Below are 17,685 nucleotides of genomic sequence, written 5' to 3' on the forward strand. Positions count from 1 at the left end.
GGCATTATTATCCCATGTTTTTACTTCAATGTCCCTCAAATTTGAGCATATATATCATGATTTATAATCTTGATATAGTGTCTAAGATGGGTTTTTATCTGTGGATCAATCATAAACTTAGCACATTGTTACTGTCATTGAGATTTACTTTTTGTTTTGTTGTTTCTAACACCACACCCTTTAGAGATCTCTCATTTCTCAGGTTCCTTTTTAAATGATATTTAGAATTCTTTTGGCAAATTAAATAAAGCCCATGTTTTTACTTCAATGTCTCAAAGTGGAGATAGTATTTAACATTATCTTCTTCATATGAAAGGTGTTGTATAATCTCAATTAAGTTTAGTGTCATGTTTCCCTTGTCCTTCCAATATTATCTCATTGACGTATGTATCTATACAACTACAAACAAATACGCCAAATAGTTGTGTCAAGATATAATCTACTGGCACAAAGAGTGCACCAACAAATAGATGTTAGCTCAAACTACACAAAAATACCAAGTTTCCAACCAATCCTATAAGAAATGGGACTCGAATAATTCCCCAAATTTCTAAATTTATCTTATATATACATGTATCTTAAGATATCAAGAAGAGAAGGAGAGATACACAAACGCATGAGCATCAAGGTGCTCTTTAGTTTGAATAACACATAGAGGAAAGGTTATAGAGTCACAAAGAGCTTGATTTTGACCTTTTTGAAAGCCTTGAACTTTAAGTTTCCTTAGAAACTAAAAAAACAAGATTCTAGTACAAACCAAATCAAGCCAATTGGTCTCTTGTTATTTGTTCGGTCTCTTTTCATTTGTTCTATGTAAGCTAATAATCAACTATTGCATTGAAGTACCTTGTAAAAAGGACTTCTTTACCAACTTTCCATCAGAACTTATCTTTTACCCCAGTAACACGTAGATGAAACATCATTCAGTCACAAAAAACTTAAAAAGGACTTCTTTACCAACTTTCCATCAGAACTTATCTTTTACCCCAGTAACACGTAGATGAAACATCATTCAGTCACAAAAAACTTAATTTCGGCCTTTTTGAAATCTTTTCTTTAAGTTTACTTAGCAACTAAAAAAATATGATTCCAATACAACCCAAACAAAGCCAATTACCCTCTTTTTATTTGTACCATGTACGCTAATAATCAACAATTACATTGAAGTACCTTGTTAAAAGGACTTCTTTACCAACCTTCCATCATACTATTTATCTTTTACCACTTCCATAAGTTTTTTCTACATGTGCTCTAATGCATATTTTTTTCTCAACACATCAATTAGTTAAAACCCATGGCCTTAAAATACAAATTTGTAATTGGCCATTATTGAGAAATGAAACTGTCAAGCTCCTTATACCATCACGATGAATCCCTTCAAGTAATGATGAGCACTCTCATGATTGACATTTTATAGCTTCCACAATGTGTAACTATTATAAATATATACATCCCTTTTTAATCAGTGTTGAATAATGTTCATCCTTGATCAATCTATGAATGTTTGAAAATTAATAGCATTTTAATAAATCTTATTTGATGTGAAATTTAAAAAGATAACTTCTTTCTCATCTATAAGACATGCAAGATATCAAGAGTAAGTTTCTGTAATGTGTGCACGAGATTTGTTAGACTATGCAATAATATCAATTTACACATATGGCATAAAATAATGCTAAGTGATGATTTCATAGTCTATTTAGGGTAGAAAATAAGAGGCCAACATCATAATATAAATATAGATAGGTGGACATATGTATTTTGAATATGGACTTGAACTTGTATAACTCGACATTGGGTGAATATTTCAAATGTTTTTTTTTTCTTATGTGCTCAAATGTAATTTTGACTTATCTACAAGACTGACCCAAACACTAGTTTTTTTTTTAACACTAAAGTTTGTAGGCCAATATTCCTGGAGACCCCCCTACAATAGCCTTGGGGAGAATTTTAGACCGTAACTTTTTCCTTGCTTTTTTCTTATGTGCTCAAATGTAATTTTGACTTATCTACAAGACTCACCCAAACACTAGTTTTTTTTTTTAACACTAAAGTTTGTAGGCCAATATTCCTGGAGACCCCCCTACAATAGCCTTGGGGAGAATTTTAGACCGTAGCTTTTTCCTTGCTTCTTTCTTAAAATAATTTCTATGAGAAGCCATAACTCCACTTACCATGGTTATGGACCACAATGAGTATGTCGGTAATAGTTTTAGCAATATAGGAAGGGGCATCAAACGGCATCTCCTATCACGCATGAGCACCCACAAAACCTTTCTCGCCCGAATTTTGGCGAGGTACCTTATAATAAAGAATTTGGGACTTATTGATCAAACAAATATTGTGATCATGAGACGACATCAAAGGGCATCTCCTATCATGGAAGAGCACCCACAAAAACGTTCTAGCTCTCAAAAGGCAATTGGATACGGCACTGATAGCTTGAAGACAAACACAAGCTTTTGGCGAGGCTACTTATAAACAAAGATTTGGAGACTTATTGATCAAACAAATATTGGGATCATGATGGCTAGTCTAGACCCAAATGTCTTTGCATATGAAGAGGATATATTCGAATTGTATAACCATAATTTACATGGTTGGTGGCACCACGTGGGCATGGCATTAAGATTTCAATTTATTTTGCTATGAAGGCTCACCATCACAAAGATATATAGCAAATGAATAAAGATTTGAGTGTGTACAAAAGAATTGCTCATGGTTAAGCCTTCATGGTTGAGGACTTGATCAGTACCCCAAGAAGAAAAACATTGTAGCTCCAAAATTTGGCACATGCCTCAAATTCGAAGAAGGGTAGCCTCTCAATTTTAAAAGGAGGCAGACGGCTTACTATACATTTTTTCAAAGCCACGCCTTTGTTTTCGACGGGACTCGGGTGGACCTTTAAGTTGGCCTTTTGTCAAGCGAATCACTTCAGGCCACGTGTGGTCGGTCAAGGTCTTCATCGGTCGGCGGCCTTTTGCTGCGACTCCTCAGAAGAGTGAGCTTGATCTACATGAAACTTCCACTGTTGATGATTCTTTGAGTTTTGCAAAATCAATCATGGAGAGAGAGAGAGAGAGAGGCGAAGAGATCAGAGAGTAGTCATGTCAAGCATACCAGCTTGGGATCGCTTGATTACAGGCTGCTGCCGCTTCTTTCTTTCTACTTGTGTGATCGTGTATGGAGGAGGTGCGGAGAATCTAGATCGCACCTCACCGATATTGTTAATTAACGTAGCTGTACTACTGGGCTCTGTGTCGATCATCGCCTGCGGCGCGGGCTTAGTCGACGAGCTGGGTCTATCATCACAACCACTTCTACTGCTGTTGCCATTCGAGAGCATTTGCCAGCAGGTGAGAGCTCTCATGTTAGCCTAAACTAGGCACATTAAGAAGAATCGAACAATGCGCCGTCCATTCTACTTAATGACGTGTGTTCTAAGCCGCCCATCGACAGATGACGTAGGGTTTCTCCAGCTCCTCCGGACATGCTGCTATTAAATCCTGTTGTCTGTTAATTTGTCGACGAAGAGCGAGGACAGAAGAGTGGAAGGGTGGACGGAAAAAAACTGCTATGGACGGGACGGATGCACGGACGAAATTTGCAGGAATGTTGAATATATCTATTAGGAAGAAGAATTCTCTGTGATGTGGATTAGCTGCCGGATAGCAGTTTTTTATATACAACAAGTAGACGCGTAATGGCCACCGGGCCGTCCACTGGCCAAAACCAACAGCACGTGCCTAAAGAAACACGTGCTTAAGCCTTAGGCTCCCTTGGTTTTATATAGGTTTTGACAGGCTGGGAGGAATCTGGCCAATGAAACTTTACTCCGTTGGTGGTGCGCCCTGGCGGAGGCAATTTCTCCACATGCATTGCATTTTGCTTATGTAACGTGTCTTTGTTTTATTGAACATGCGGGCCGGTAGGAACCATAGGATGACAAATTCATGGGAATAACTCGATGAGTCAGGAGATGGTGGATGCCATTAGGGGATTGGGAGCCAGAAGAGGAGATGAACAAGAATCACAGGAAGGTGATAGAGAGGTGCAGAGAAAGACAAGATGTTAAAGAAGAAAAGGGGAAGGGGAAGATGGTCATGGAGGGAGAGGGATTCGAAGAATAGGACTAAGGTATGAGATAGAGCTAAATAGGGAATTAGTCTTAGGATAGTTAAAAGGGAGGCTAGGAAAAATCAAACCAGAATTGAGGAGAAGGGAGTTGGGGGGACAAATCCCTATATTGTTTGAGTCCATCTCTGTATTCCAATCCATTTAGTCCACTGGGAAGAGATGATAGTAAAATGTCTTCCATGGGGAGATTTACATGGCAAGTTGAAACAACATGGAGGGATATCCAATGATGAGCGCCCAGGGGGGGGGGGGGCAAGGGGAAAGATCAGCCAGGAAAGAGGAAGCTAAAGTGGAGATGGTTCCGGGCCACTGGCCTAGAATCATTAGGAAAAGTGAAGTGAAGGGTGTACTTGGAATGTTAAGGGATTAACGGAAGAACTGAGCCATTTGGTGGTTAGTGAAGGCTTGGGGGTTGTCTCAGTAATGGCAATTCAGGAACATAATCTATTTGGTATGAAGTGTTGGAAAAAGGAGAATTTTAGAGATTGGGGGTGGTTGCAAGATGAGGGTACTCACTTCCATTCACTCTCTCTAAAATTGGGACATCAACGCAACTCGGGGGTGGAGTATCTCAATAGTGATATCGCCCATCAATTAAAACACGGCACGTGCTTCCCGAGCCTAAAGACCCATATCTCGATTGAGATACCAACTAACGCCATGTCAACAGGTTCAGGTTTCAAGTCACCATCCATGTCACCAATACATGTCACCGCCGCCACCTCGTTATCTCAATCGAGATATGTACGCCACTCAAATCCACGTCAATGCCACTCAAATCCACGTCAATGCCACAGTGGATCCCCCTCGACTTGCCCGCTCAGATGTACATTCAACATATTCAATGATGCCATCTCCACCATCCACATATTCAATGATGCCATCTCCACCGTCCACGTATCTCGAACGAGATAAGGAAATATCATCTCGACCATTGATATATCTCGTTCAAGGTATGGAGACGTGATCTCATCCGTTCATATATCCCGTTCGAGATATCAAGATGCAATCAAAGCCATTGAAAAACCGCGATCGTGATACGTCTACATAATCCAACCCGTCCATTTGCGCCCATTCCAAGATGTGATCCCAACCGTTTACATATCTCAATCGAGGTATGAAGTCGAATCGTGACCGTCAAACATACCTCGATCACCTCGATCGTGGTACTCACTCAAAATCTAAGCCATCCATGTACCTCGAACAAGATACCTATTTCAAATCGGAGCCGTTGATCACCACCAACCCTAAAATCAAACGCATATCTTGGCCGTTTGTCTCACTAACCCTGAAACTGCATGTACATCTGCCGGGGCATTGATCTTGCAAACCCTAAAATGCATGCCACTGAACCTCGATCGAGGTTATAAAACTGGAAAGTTTTTTTTTCCCTCATTCTCTCATGTCGTTTTTGCTCTCCTTGCTCTCTTGATTTGGATAGCAATTAGTGGGCTCATTAGTGTTATTTTACAGCTTCATTACTTAGCACTAAGCATTAGACCTTTCACATTGGCCTTTCACATTGACTTGCATATTTGTGTTAGGCTTAGGTTCTAGCATGGAGTCACGCAAGGAGGGCCGCTCATCTATTGCGGACCTCATCGCAGGGCGGAGATAGACTGCGAGTTAACGGCTATCCATAGGACTGCTAGGAGACACACCGTCTACATTATATATCGTGTCGGACTTGGAGGCAATGCTCTCATCCCTTCGTAGCCTTCACGATATTGTTTATGTAGATGAGTGAATAGCTCACCATCACATTGCTCCTATGTCATATGGCCTGGCATATCGTCAGGTCTGTGAGCTTGGTTCAATTAGGTATGGAGCCTACTTAGACCTTTTCCTTAATAGTCATGGGATGTGGCCTGGAGCGCGGAAGCCCCTTACTATTTCGTGGTGCTCTCATCCCTTCGTAGCCTTCACGATATTGTTTATGTAGATGAGTGAATAGCTCACCAACCATCACATTGCTCCTATGTCACATGGCCTGACATATCGTCAGGTCTGTGAGCTTGGTCCAATTAGGTATGGAGCCTACTTAGACCTTTTCCTTAATAGTCATGGGATGCGGCCTGGAGTGCGAAAGCCCCTTACTATTTCGTGGTGTTTGCATCGTCGTATGGCGGCACATATCTATAGTCCATATATTTTGCAAAGCAATTATATGCGAAGTTTGTCTTAGGGGAGCAAGCAAATTACACTAGCCACCATTGGCTCGGCGACGGCGGTGCTGGTTGAGGTCTTCTCCAGGACCATTGTAGGCCGCCTCCACCAACCCTTCGTGTAGCTACGACAGATCCTACGTTTGTGCCTTTGTCTACGATCAAGGCACTAGGCGTCCAAGTGGGTATCGATGTACGGAGTACCACGGAGAGCATCCAGCATGTGGTGTGTCTGGTTTCACAATCGATATTGATAAATGTCGAGGTATTTACACATATTTATTACTTCTTAAGGTTTTTATAGTCATTCGTTTACATGTTTATATGTACTTTTCTATATTTTTAAAATGAGCGGCATGGTTGATTGTGTCACTTAGGGTCGCACATCTACCAGTGAGAGACTCACTCAAGAGTTGTGTGGCCATGAACACTGGACCTGTGTGCTCATTGGACAACAATGGATGTGAAGGATGCTCGGGGGAGAGGACTATCTATATCCATGCATCTGCCCATACTCTTGAGGCACAATGTGACCAATTGCCATCCATACATGCTCCACAGAAGCATGCAAACTGCCGTGTGTAAATCGTGGGAGCCACCATGCATGTTCTCTTGACGGAATGTAGGCCCAAGGTGCCAAGTACTATGTCACAATCATGGGAGCCTCTATGGTCAATCATGCCACCATCCACATGGCAAAAAAATCTCCTGACAAGCTGAGCGTCACGTTTGGGATACGATGATGCTACACTCCCACACAAATATTGGGAGCACCACTCGACCACGTGGCCCACATCTCTGAACCGCTCAGCATCCTGCTGCAGTTGATGACGTCTCAGAGCATGTTTCACACACGCGCCCGCCCCATCATGCTCTCCCTTCCCGTGACCAATCTCAAAGAATGACCAAATCACTGAGATACTAGACTGCACATGCCACCCATAAAACAAAGTCTTAGTTATTGTGAATTTAGTTTAATTACGCATCTAAGAGAACTATAAGTACTACCTGTAGAGCCAATAGAATTGTCGTGGTGATGACTTGAACTGTGCACCATAGCCATCCGACCAAACCCATCACGGCTGGCCACATGTGATCCCATAATCTCGTAAAAATCGTCATGGATACGAAAACAGTGTTGCACAAAATGTGCATCATGTGAACGCATCATCACTGATATAGAAATGATACTCTCGAATAATGACACGGGCCTCAGGGGTACCCGCTATCCCATCTACATATGCCTCTGCATGTCAATAGCTAATGTGGACCATAATAGCAACTTGGTGATGTAAGGAAGAGAGACGATTAGGACACAGAAAATCAAATAAGTAATATAGCTCAAACACGAAACAAATATTATAAAATATAACCATTACATGCTCCGAGAAGTAATACTCAGATTGTGTCTCTCCTGAAAAGGTGTGAAGGTGTAGTTCTCTTCAAAATCAACCACAAAGACGACCACACCAATAGGAAACTGTGCCATGCATGCTTGGAACTAACGATCCTGCCACTTGGCACACAATGAGGCACACAATGATTGTGCTGTATATAGGGGTAGATCTGCTCCCTAAATGTGGCTGTGAAGTGACAACGTGGTGTATGTTTGTCCACGATCTGCAACTTCCTAGATTGCCCACCACTCTAGAGCTGGTGTGTCACATACTCATGGCACTATCTCTTGGTCACTTGCATCAAGATCTACCATTCGTAGATGTGCAAGTGAACCACATGATGTGCGATTTCTCTCCACACAAGGCATCATATGGAAATGGGCATCCTCCGTGCATGCACACAAAAGAGAGTGGATGAAATCACACAAGGACTACGAGGCAACTCTCTATGCCCACTAAGAGAATGGAACACATCATCAAAAAGTTAGAACTCAACACGGTAGTGACAACAACATGTGTCACGCTATCGTGAGTACCTCACAAACCAAGGCTTACACCCCTCAAATGACCTTTACCCAATTTTAAGGTATGGATATGATGTCACAAAGCAAGAATACAACTTTGTTTGGGTCATTTCAAGAAAGCAAGCATCGTGCTCAATGAACACTCATCTTGTCTCACTCTCTTACGCAAAACTTTCTTGAAAACTAGCGAGGCACAAGAATTTTCCTCCAAAAAAAAATCTATCAAAGCTCTAGTGGTTTCATCTAGTAGGCGATCATGCCTAGTTACACGACCACTACTCGCCCACAAAGCACCAACCTCATTGGCATCTAAACTTTGTCGTCTAATAAACCCAACTCTAAGTGCATGTGGTGCTATTATGGAAAGGATGTGAGAGATGTGGCACTCACCTTACCCTTCATTTGGGAGCTACTTATGGTTACCACAATAGCCCATCGAGCAGCCAAAGTGTCTGCAGAGTTCCTCTTCTTGTTAACTGTATAGGAACGACAAACACTTCGTAGCACCATCATGCCATCTCTCCTCTCTCTTCAACCTCCAATGTCAGAAAGTGCCTTGCAGTTGGCCATGTTGGTGGGAAGATCAATCAAAGCATCAAGCACTCATGCCTATGATAAAGGTGTAAGGTCTTTGAAATAGGATTGGAAGATTGCATGGGCACGACAATGCACCCCTGACTTTGATAGTTCTTTCCTATCCACACTATGGGCACCCAAAGGAGGGGGGGTGGGTTCTTGTGAAAGAGAAGGGGGGGTGGGTTCTTGTGAAAGAGAAGGGGACTCATGTGGATTATCTAAACTAAGGGATAATGGGGGGGAAGAGGGTAGAGGGAGAGGAAGTGGAAGAGGAGGAGCAAGGCTTGGATCATCGCCAAACAGAAGGTGTTGCTCTCATTGACATGCTCTCCACTCTCTCTTTATCTCACGAGCTACCCTTTTCCTCTCCTCCTCTTGAACTTGGTAGATGGGGGGAAGTCTAGTCCTATCGCGTTTCCGACTCCTACGACTTTGAGAACCCATTCTCAAGGAAGCTAAGAGATGAAAAATTATGAAGACTCAATAATGGGATAGTACTAGGAGATGCGCGTGGGATAGTACTAGAGGTGTGTGTTTATTTAGGAAAAATAGGTTATCTCCTTCAAATCTCATTGGATTTCCTATTTAAGATTGATTGGATATTAAGATAAACAAAAAGATAAAAAGAAAACTATTATCCACTTAAAAACTAATATTATTAATAAAAAATGTTTACAAATCTAAACATTTATCATTACTAGATATATAAATTTATCTTTTGTTTTATAATTATATAACTGTATTTTCTTTTATAATGTATTTTTTTAAATTTTATTCAAAGTTTTTTCTTACACAAAATATTTTCAAGAAATATTAAATTTAAAAAATTAACTTTTTTAAATTAAATAACATGAACTTTAAAAATAATATTATTTATTTAATTTTAAAATATACTTCTTTAAAATTAGTGATTTTTTTTATTAATAAGTTATATATATTTTATTATTTAAAATTCTATATTTTATCTCTTTTTTAAATACGAAAAATATACTAAATTAACTTTTTCAAAAACATGTTTTTGAGAAAAATGGAAAGGTGCCATGTGTCACAAGCGTGCATACCACGTGGCAGTTTCTTGACATGTGGCACTATTATGGTTGATGTGGCATGCCGTCATCAAGTGCGAGAGGTGGCATGCAAAGGTGGCAAGAAGATGTGGCATTAATGATGACTAGGATGATGAGGTGGGAAGTCAGCTAGGTTGACCATGTTGAAATGGAGGGTGGAGATGGCAAGGTGAGGTGGCAAGGTGCTGATGTGGATCCTCTCGAAGCTGATGTGGACATAAAGTGGCATGCATATATAAGATTTGTGCCTACCCAAGCCTCACACATGGCATGATATCTAGGCTTTGAAGATTACCAAGCCTAGATTTCCAAACCAAACCAGGATTGGTTTTAGACTTGAACAAGGGAGAGTAAACATGATATGGGAATTCTCACTTAGGAGGATTCAAAATGGACCTTCCCATACTCAAATTAAGCCAAAAAAAAATTTTAATAAATTCATGGTAATAAGTATATTGATCCCAAGAGTTTTATATTGAAAGATTCAATATTTGATTTTCTAGAATTAAATTACAATTAATTTAATGGTCCTCTAACAGTCATAACAAATTTTCCAAAGTAAATCTACAAAAATCCAACTGTTAGATTTGTAATTTTACCTTAGATCCACATTCTACTAATATTTCCTAATCTAATCATCACTAGATCCATACAAATTGAGCATTTTAAATGGTAGATGTGGTGGGAGGACAAAACAGTATGTTTTTTAACAATTCTAATGCCTTTTAAATAATATAGAAAATAGTAGAACACATCAAAAATTACTCGATAAATCAAGTTAAGCTCTATGTTATTTCAATTTGTGATTAAAAAAAGTGGGAACATCATATGAGTAATAATGTAAAAGTTATAGGCAATTTACTCACAGTTAGTGTACATGTCCAAACCTCCAATAGGGCCTATATACAATTTTGGTTCCCAAAGAAAAGGGGCTTTGAAATTATTGGATATTCGATCATATTATAGTTTTAGTTGCCCAACTTTGCATATGACGTTTCATTAGAGGACCTTGAAGTGAAAATCCTTGCCTAACTAGGAAAGATTGGCTATTCTTCTTTAAAAAATGCATGTTTTCAAGCTAAACCTAAGGGTGCCCACTAGACAAAACTAGATAACCTCATCTTGCAACCACCCATATATATATATGTGTGTGTGTGTATATATATATGTGTGTGTGTGTATATATATATATATGTGTGTATATATATATATATATGTGTGTGTGTATATATATATATGTGTGTGTGTGTGTGTGTGTGTGTGTGTGTGTGTGTGTGTGTATATGTATATATATATACACACACACACACGTTAGATATTAAAACTATATGAGGATTATTTTTAATTAGTTATTAAAACTATATATATATATATATATATATAAGGATAGAAGAATATATATTTATACAAACAATAAATATTTAAAAATAGTAATCTAGAATCTTCTATCTAGCTCCACTCTCTACTATATAAGCTTATTGGCACACAGTTCTAAGGTCATTTGAGTAAACTTATGAGTGAGCTCTCTTTAATCCTCTTATCTCTCAACATTAATTTCATCTTAATCCTTATCTTAGCTCTTCTAATCCCTTCTAATGCTCTTAGCTCTTCTAATCCTCTTAGCTTTTCTAATCTCTTCTTAACCTTATCTTAGGTGTTCTACTACTCTTAGCTCTTCTAATCCTCTTCTTAGCTCTTTAAATAATTATCTTAGCTCTTAGGATGGGTTCCCAAAGTCGTCAGAGCTAAAAAAGGTGATAGGTCTAGAAACCACCCCACCCATCTCGTTCATGAGGAGGAGGAAAGGAAAATGATAGTTCATGAGTGAAAGAGAGAGTAGAGATCACGCTAACGAGCAGCAGAGCAACTATCAGCAATTTCAAGAAGACAAAATCTCCTTCTTTGAACTCCTCATGCCTTTTATTTACATCGACATAAGATTTCATCCTATTTTGTGCCTTCTTCATGTTATCCTTGCATTATTGCAACAACAAGCCTTACATTCTCTCCAACTAATCCTTGGATGAGGATTAACAACCTCCTCTTTGAATACTATTGTGATGGCACATGTACTTGATATCCATAAAGGGCCCCAAAGGTGACATAACAATGCTCGAATGAGAGGTGCTATTATAGCAAAATTTAACCAAGTAAAGCCACTTATCCTAAGTAGCTTAAGTATCATGGCAACTCAGGCATGGCAATAATGCCTCAAGTATTTCTCCACCCATTTGCTAACCCTCTTCATTTTCCCATCGGTTTGAGGGTGGTATGTGGTACTTGATGCTCATGCTCTCAAGCAAACTTCTTCAAAAAGACCCCATAAATTTTCTATCTCTATCACTCATAATTTGTTAAGGCATCCCATGTAGCTTGAACACATGTTCCATAAAATTATTGGCCACTTGAGAAGCTAAAAATTGGGTCTTGGTTGGAATGAAATGAGTGGCTTTATAAAGTAAGCCTATCCACCATCACATATATGAAATCCATCCGTGTGGGGATTGACTTGGTTTTACAAACCCCATCTCCATGAGTTCTTGGACTTGCTTGGCAACCTCCTCTCTCTCAAACCTAGAGAGCCCATGGGGTGGTTTACTTACTGATTTTTAGCATTTGGCTCAATTTCACAACTACATGATCAACATCCTTCTTGGGAAGAAAACAATTAGGGAGCTAAAATGCATCCTCATACTCCTCTAAAAGCTAATCCATCTCTTTGTCACGGGGTTGTTCACCCTAGTTTTTAGCATTCTTGATGAGCTACAAAACATAGATAGAGCTCATACTCTTCATTTCCTTCTTTAATTTCTTGGAAGTGATGATGAAAGAAAGCTTTGAAAATCTAATGCCATTGAGTGTTACAAGTTGTCACCATCCATAAACTTCATGTCCATGTAAATTTTTCTTCCAAAGTGCACAACCAATCACCTCCCAATGTCACATCAAATATGCCCCAATTCTAACATGATGAGGTTGGCTTGCATAGAATATTGGGAAGTGGGGATTATGGAAGTAGAAGGGCAATACACGATAGCAAGTTCATTCTCCCCATTTTCCATTTGAACTCTTAATGCATATGAAAGCTCTATAGGTTGTAATTTCATATTTTAGCCAAATTTTGAATTGATGAAGCTATATGAACTCCCCAAATCCACCAAAATGTGATCCACTCTTTCATTGATAGTACCTTGTAGCCTCAAAGTAGTGGCTTCCTTGCATCCCACAAGCAATTCATGTGATATGGAACATACATGGACTGATTCACCACCTAGATCGATGGAAACTCATGATTCTCCATAGAAGGAAACTCTTCCACCACCTCCTCATGGCAATCCACATAAGCATCCTCTACCGCATCATCATTTTTAGCAATGATATCCTCTTCCAAAACAACCATGCTCACATTGATATGGAACATACATGGACTGATTCACCACCTAGATCGATGGAAACTCATGATTCTCCATAGAAGGAAACTCTTCCACCACCTCCTCATGGCAATCCACATAAGCATCCTCTACCGCATCATCATTTTTAGCAATGATATCCTCTTCCAAAACAACCATGCTCACATTAGCCTTCTTGCCATTGCACACATGGTCTTTACTCCACTTCTCCCCACATGTAAAACATGCACTCCTCAACTCTTGAATGTTTGAAACCCCCAATCTCATCAAGTTTCTTCATGCATTCATAGGTTAGGATGTTCAAAATATATAGAAGTGTTATGTGCACATTATATGTGCATATACTAGGAGGCATGTGAGCATGGGAGCATGGGAACATGCTCTAGTGGGGCAAGGGTTAGGTCTAACCTTGGGTTGAGGTTAGGGTCAGGCAACCAAGGGTCACACATGGAAATGGAGAGTCAAGAGTCACTTGAGGGCCCTCCTATATAATAGGGGCATGGAGCACTCTCAAACGGATGTTCTCTAGTGTAGAGCATTGTGTCTACTCTCTTGCCATTTCATGCTAGAGCTATGTGCTTTTAGAGTGAAGTCATATCTCTTGGTGGTATGGGACACTAAGGTAAGGTATGTGGTACTTCATTGTATTTATGTGTGCACCCTTAGGCTCTCGGAGGTATGTGGTACTTCATTGTATTTATGTGTGCACCCTTAGGCTCTCGGAGGTAGTGATCAGGTGGATGAGTATATGCCTGATTTATGCATGTTTATACATAGTGATTAGCTAGAGAGATCTTTAGGGTTTTAATAGTGGTATCAGAGCAGTCTCTAGTTAATTTTTAATGTTTTTCTCCTCTTATTTTTCTCTCATTATTCTAAATTTTTAGCATTTTTTAAGTAAATTAACATTTATTAAGCACAAAAATTAGTTTGTGTTGGTGGTCTATGCATTGGGAACGTCAATATGGCGGTCAGAACACGGTGCTTCTCGACTTGGATGGACATATCGATGTTGCGCGGCGAAGAAATTCCATGAGTGAAAATGTTATTTTTCTCTATTTTTATAGTTAAAATAAGCATTTTATTTTGTAATTACCAAACTTAGGAAAATTCTATAAATTATTTTAGAAATCTTAAAAATTGGTATTTTTGAAATATCAATAGTATTTTACAAATTTTATTGCTAACATTTTCTGGAAAATTTTAGATTTGGAGTGCCATAAGATAGAATTTGGTGGATTTCAAAATTAGTAAATTTTGAGGCCCTAGAAAAATAGAAAAAATCATGATGATTCTTTTTTCTCAAGAATATTTTTTAGGGTTATTTAGTGTTGAAGCATGTTTTTTATGTACTGACATTAGATAGATGCGGGTTATTCACATATAATTAATGCGAGTGTGCCTCGTATTTGTAGTTATTTCTATTTGGATTAATTCTAGGCGGTTGCTATATCATTTTGGTCAAGAGTGGGCAAGTGAAGTTGGTTCGAGTGAATCATGATTTTTGAAGAACTTTATTACCATGGCTCATATTGACTTCTCAGTCAATAATAATGCCGATGAGATGAGTGATCATCCCAACTCAGGTAGGGACGATCTTAAATTCCAAGTTGAAGAAGAAGAGGCTGTTGGAAAGAGTGAATTTTTGGAAGTGACAGAGCATCTAGAGGAGGCAACTATTGCCAGATGCGGTGACAAGATGGAGTCACTGAAGATACAGATTTTTACTTTACAAAAAGCTCTTTTGACGGCACCTCCAGCTCCTGCCAAAGAAATTGCTCCGTCGTTTGCACCAAAGGTGTATAGCGGTGAGAAAAAGGAGAAGACTCATGAATATGTAGATGCCTGGCTCAATAGGTGGACTACACACTTTGCCTTTCATACATTCACTGATGCGCAAAGTTGTAGATCACGCAGAGGTTATTGAAAGGGAAGGCATTAACTTGGTGAAAGGATCTCAATGAAGATTCCATTCCTATCACTACAAAGTTTCAAGGAAGCTTTCAAAAAAGAGTTTGTCCAATCAGAGGATGAATTCGAAATAATTGCCAAGCTTGTTAAAAATAGCATGGAAAATCAGCCATTTGACAATTATGTGTAGAAGTTTAGACAATTGCCAAAGCCCAAGTTTGATAATCATTCCTTGTGTGGGATTTTCATTAATGGTCTAGCTCATGACTATCAGTACGAGGATATAAAAATGCAAGGTCAAAATGGCTGAGGATGCTATTCAGGCAGCTCAGGTTTTTCATAAGACTATAGTTGGCACCAACACTTCAAAAGCATTGTCTAATGAAAATCCACGTTCAATTTTTCAAATAGTGAACAAAAAAGAAAGTTGGTTTTCACACCAAAACTAAAAAATTCTGACAACGCTAACAAGAAGTAGAAATTTGTGAACAAGGATAATATCACATGTTTCAAATGCAATGAAAAGAGACACACAAAGAGATTATGCCTTTGAATGGAGCTACAACACCTTTGGCGCCTGGACAAAAGACAAAAGACGGCAGCGAGACGAAGAAGTTTATACCAAAGAAATCTGTGCACATTACTACAGAACTTCAAGGTAAATTTTCTGAAGTCAATACTACGCATCTTGAAGGAAGCCAATGTTCATATTGTACTTTCAGTAAAGACTTTTTTGGTCCAAGCAAATTATTTCGTATTTATGGACATCAGGTTCATATTTTGTTTGATCCTAGTAGTACTCATGATCACATGTACAAGGTCAAGATGGTTGGAGGACAAGTTCGATTCTAGGAGGTGTCAAAACTACCGTTAGACATCTAGTTGTACTCAAATAGACTTGATTTTCATGTCATGAGCTTGGATCATGTAGATATCATTTTAGGGATGGAATGGTTTCCGGTAAAAGGCACTATCAACTTCAAATACTCCTTGAGAGATTTTCAAAGAAATACCACGAAACCTAAGAAAAATCTTAACTACTTGACCGTACGTGGAACTGGCCATTCCAAAACCTTTTGGAACTGGCCATTCCAAAACCTTTTGGATCCGATCCAAATCTATACTTAAGCCATATCGAGAGATCTTATGATCTAAATATAGCAATTCCTTCTTTAAAAAATCACACTTAGATAACTTACAATACAGCTTCTCCTTCCTAAGCCTTCCTAGAGCCTCTTTAAGATGATTCTCATGCTCAGCCAAAGTTTTACTATATATCAAAATTCATCTAAGAAAACCACCAGGCATTTTCCTAACAGATCCCAAAATATATCATTCCATCATCTGTTAGAAAGTTGTTGGTGCATTAGTGAGACCAAAGGGTAACACTGAAAATTCATAATGGCCATAAAGTGTCCTAAAAATAATTTTAGAAACATCTTCCTCTACAATACGGATTTGATGATAACTGGTTCACAAATCAAACTTTGTAAAATACTTAGCTCCTTGCAACCTATCAATAAGATCGTCTGATCTAGCCAATGGGTATTTGTTTTTAATTGTAACTTTGTTAAGACATTTGTAATCAATACACAGCTGCCAGGTACCTTGATCTTTTTTCTTAACCAGGAGAACTGGTGCACCCCAAGGAGACTTACTTGGTCTAATCTGACCCATCCTCAAATATTTAGCTAGTTGCTTTGCTACCTTGTCTTCCTCAGTCTGGCTAAGGCGATATGGAGGAATACTAATAGGTTCTATACCCGACACTAGCTTAATTTTATGGTCTAGCTCTCGTTTAGGAGGTAATCTGTGAGATAACTCATCAGGAAATATATCAAGAAATTCAGTCTTAATGGAATTTAACACTTTACTTTCCCAAACATCCAAAGAAATAGTATTTATATCAAAATGAACACATGAAGACACTGGATCCATAACCAATTGGAAAGGTTCATAGTTAAAAAGATTTTCCATTAACTCAAGCTCATTAATAAAAGTTTCCTTGGGTACAACAATATTTCCCTTAAGAGTAACAAGGTTTCCATTGTGATGGAAAGACATTAAATGTTTGACCCAATCAACATAAAAATCCTTATTTTTTCGATACCTTCTTAAGGGTAAAAATAAGAAGTCTTAATTCTCCGATTGAGTGGAATGAGAAGCTACAGGAAACTTTCAATACTTTGAAATATAAAGTTCGAGATGCTCCTATGTTAGCCTTACCAGATCCTAGTAGGCCTTACATTATTGAGACTGATGCTAGTGATTTTGTGGTAGGCGCAGCTTTGTTCCAAGATGAGAAGCTTGTGGCCTTCGAGAGAAAGAAACTCAACGATGCACAACCTAGGTACCCAGTTCAAAAGAAAGAGTTGTATGCAATCATTTATTCTTTAAAGGCATGGAGACAGTATCTCTACAGGTCTCAGTTTATGGTCTTGACAGATCATCAGTCTTTGCAGTTCATTTGTGATCAACCGGACTTGAAAGGTAGAAAG

This window comes from Cibotium barometz, chromosome 19 (genome assembly GCF_041138505.1).
Source record: "Cibotium barometz isolate CiBa-2024 chromosome 19, ASM4113850v1, whole genome shotgun sequence".
NCBI lineage: Eukaryota > Viridiplantae > Streptophyta > Polypodiopsida > Cyatheales > Cibotiaceae > Cibotium > Cibotium barometz.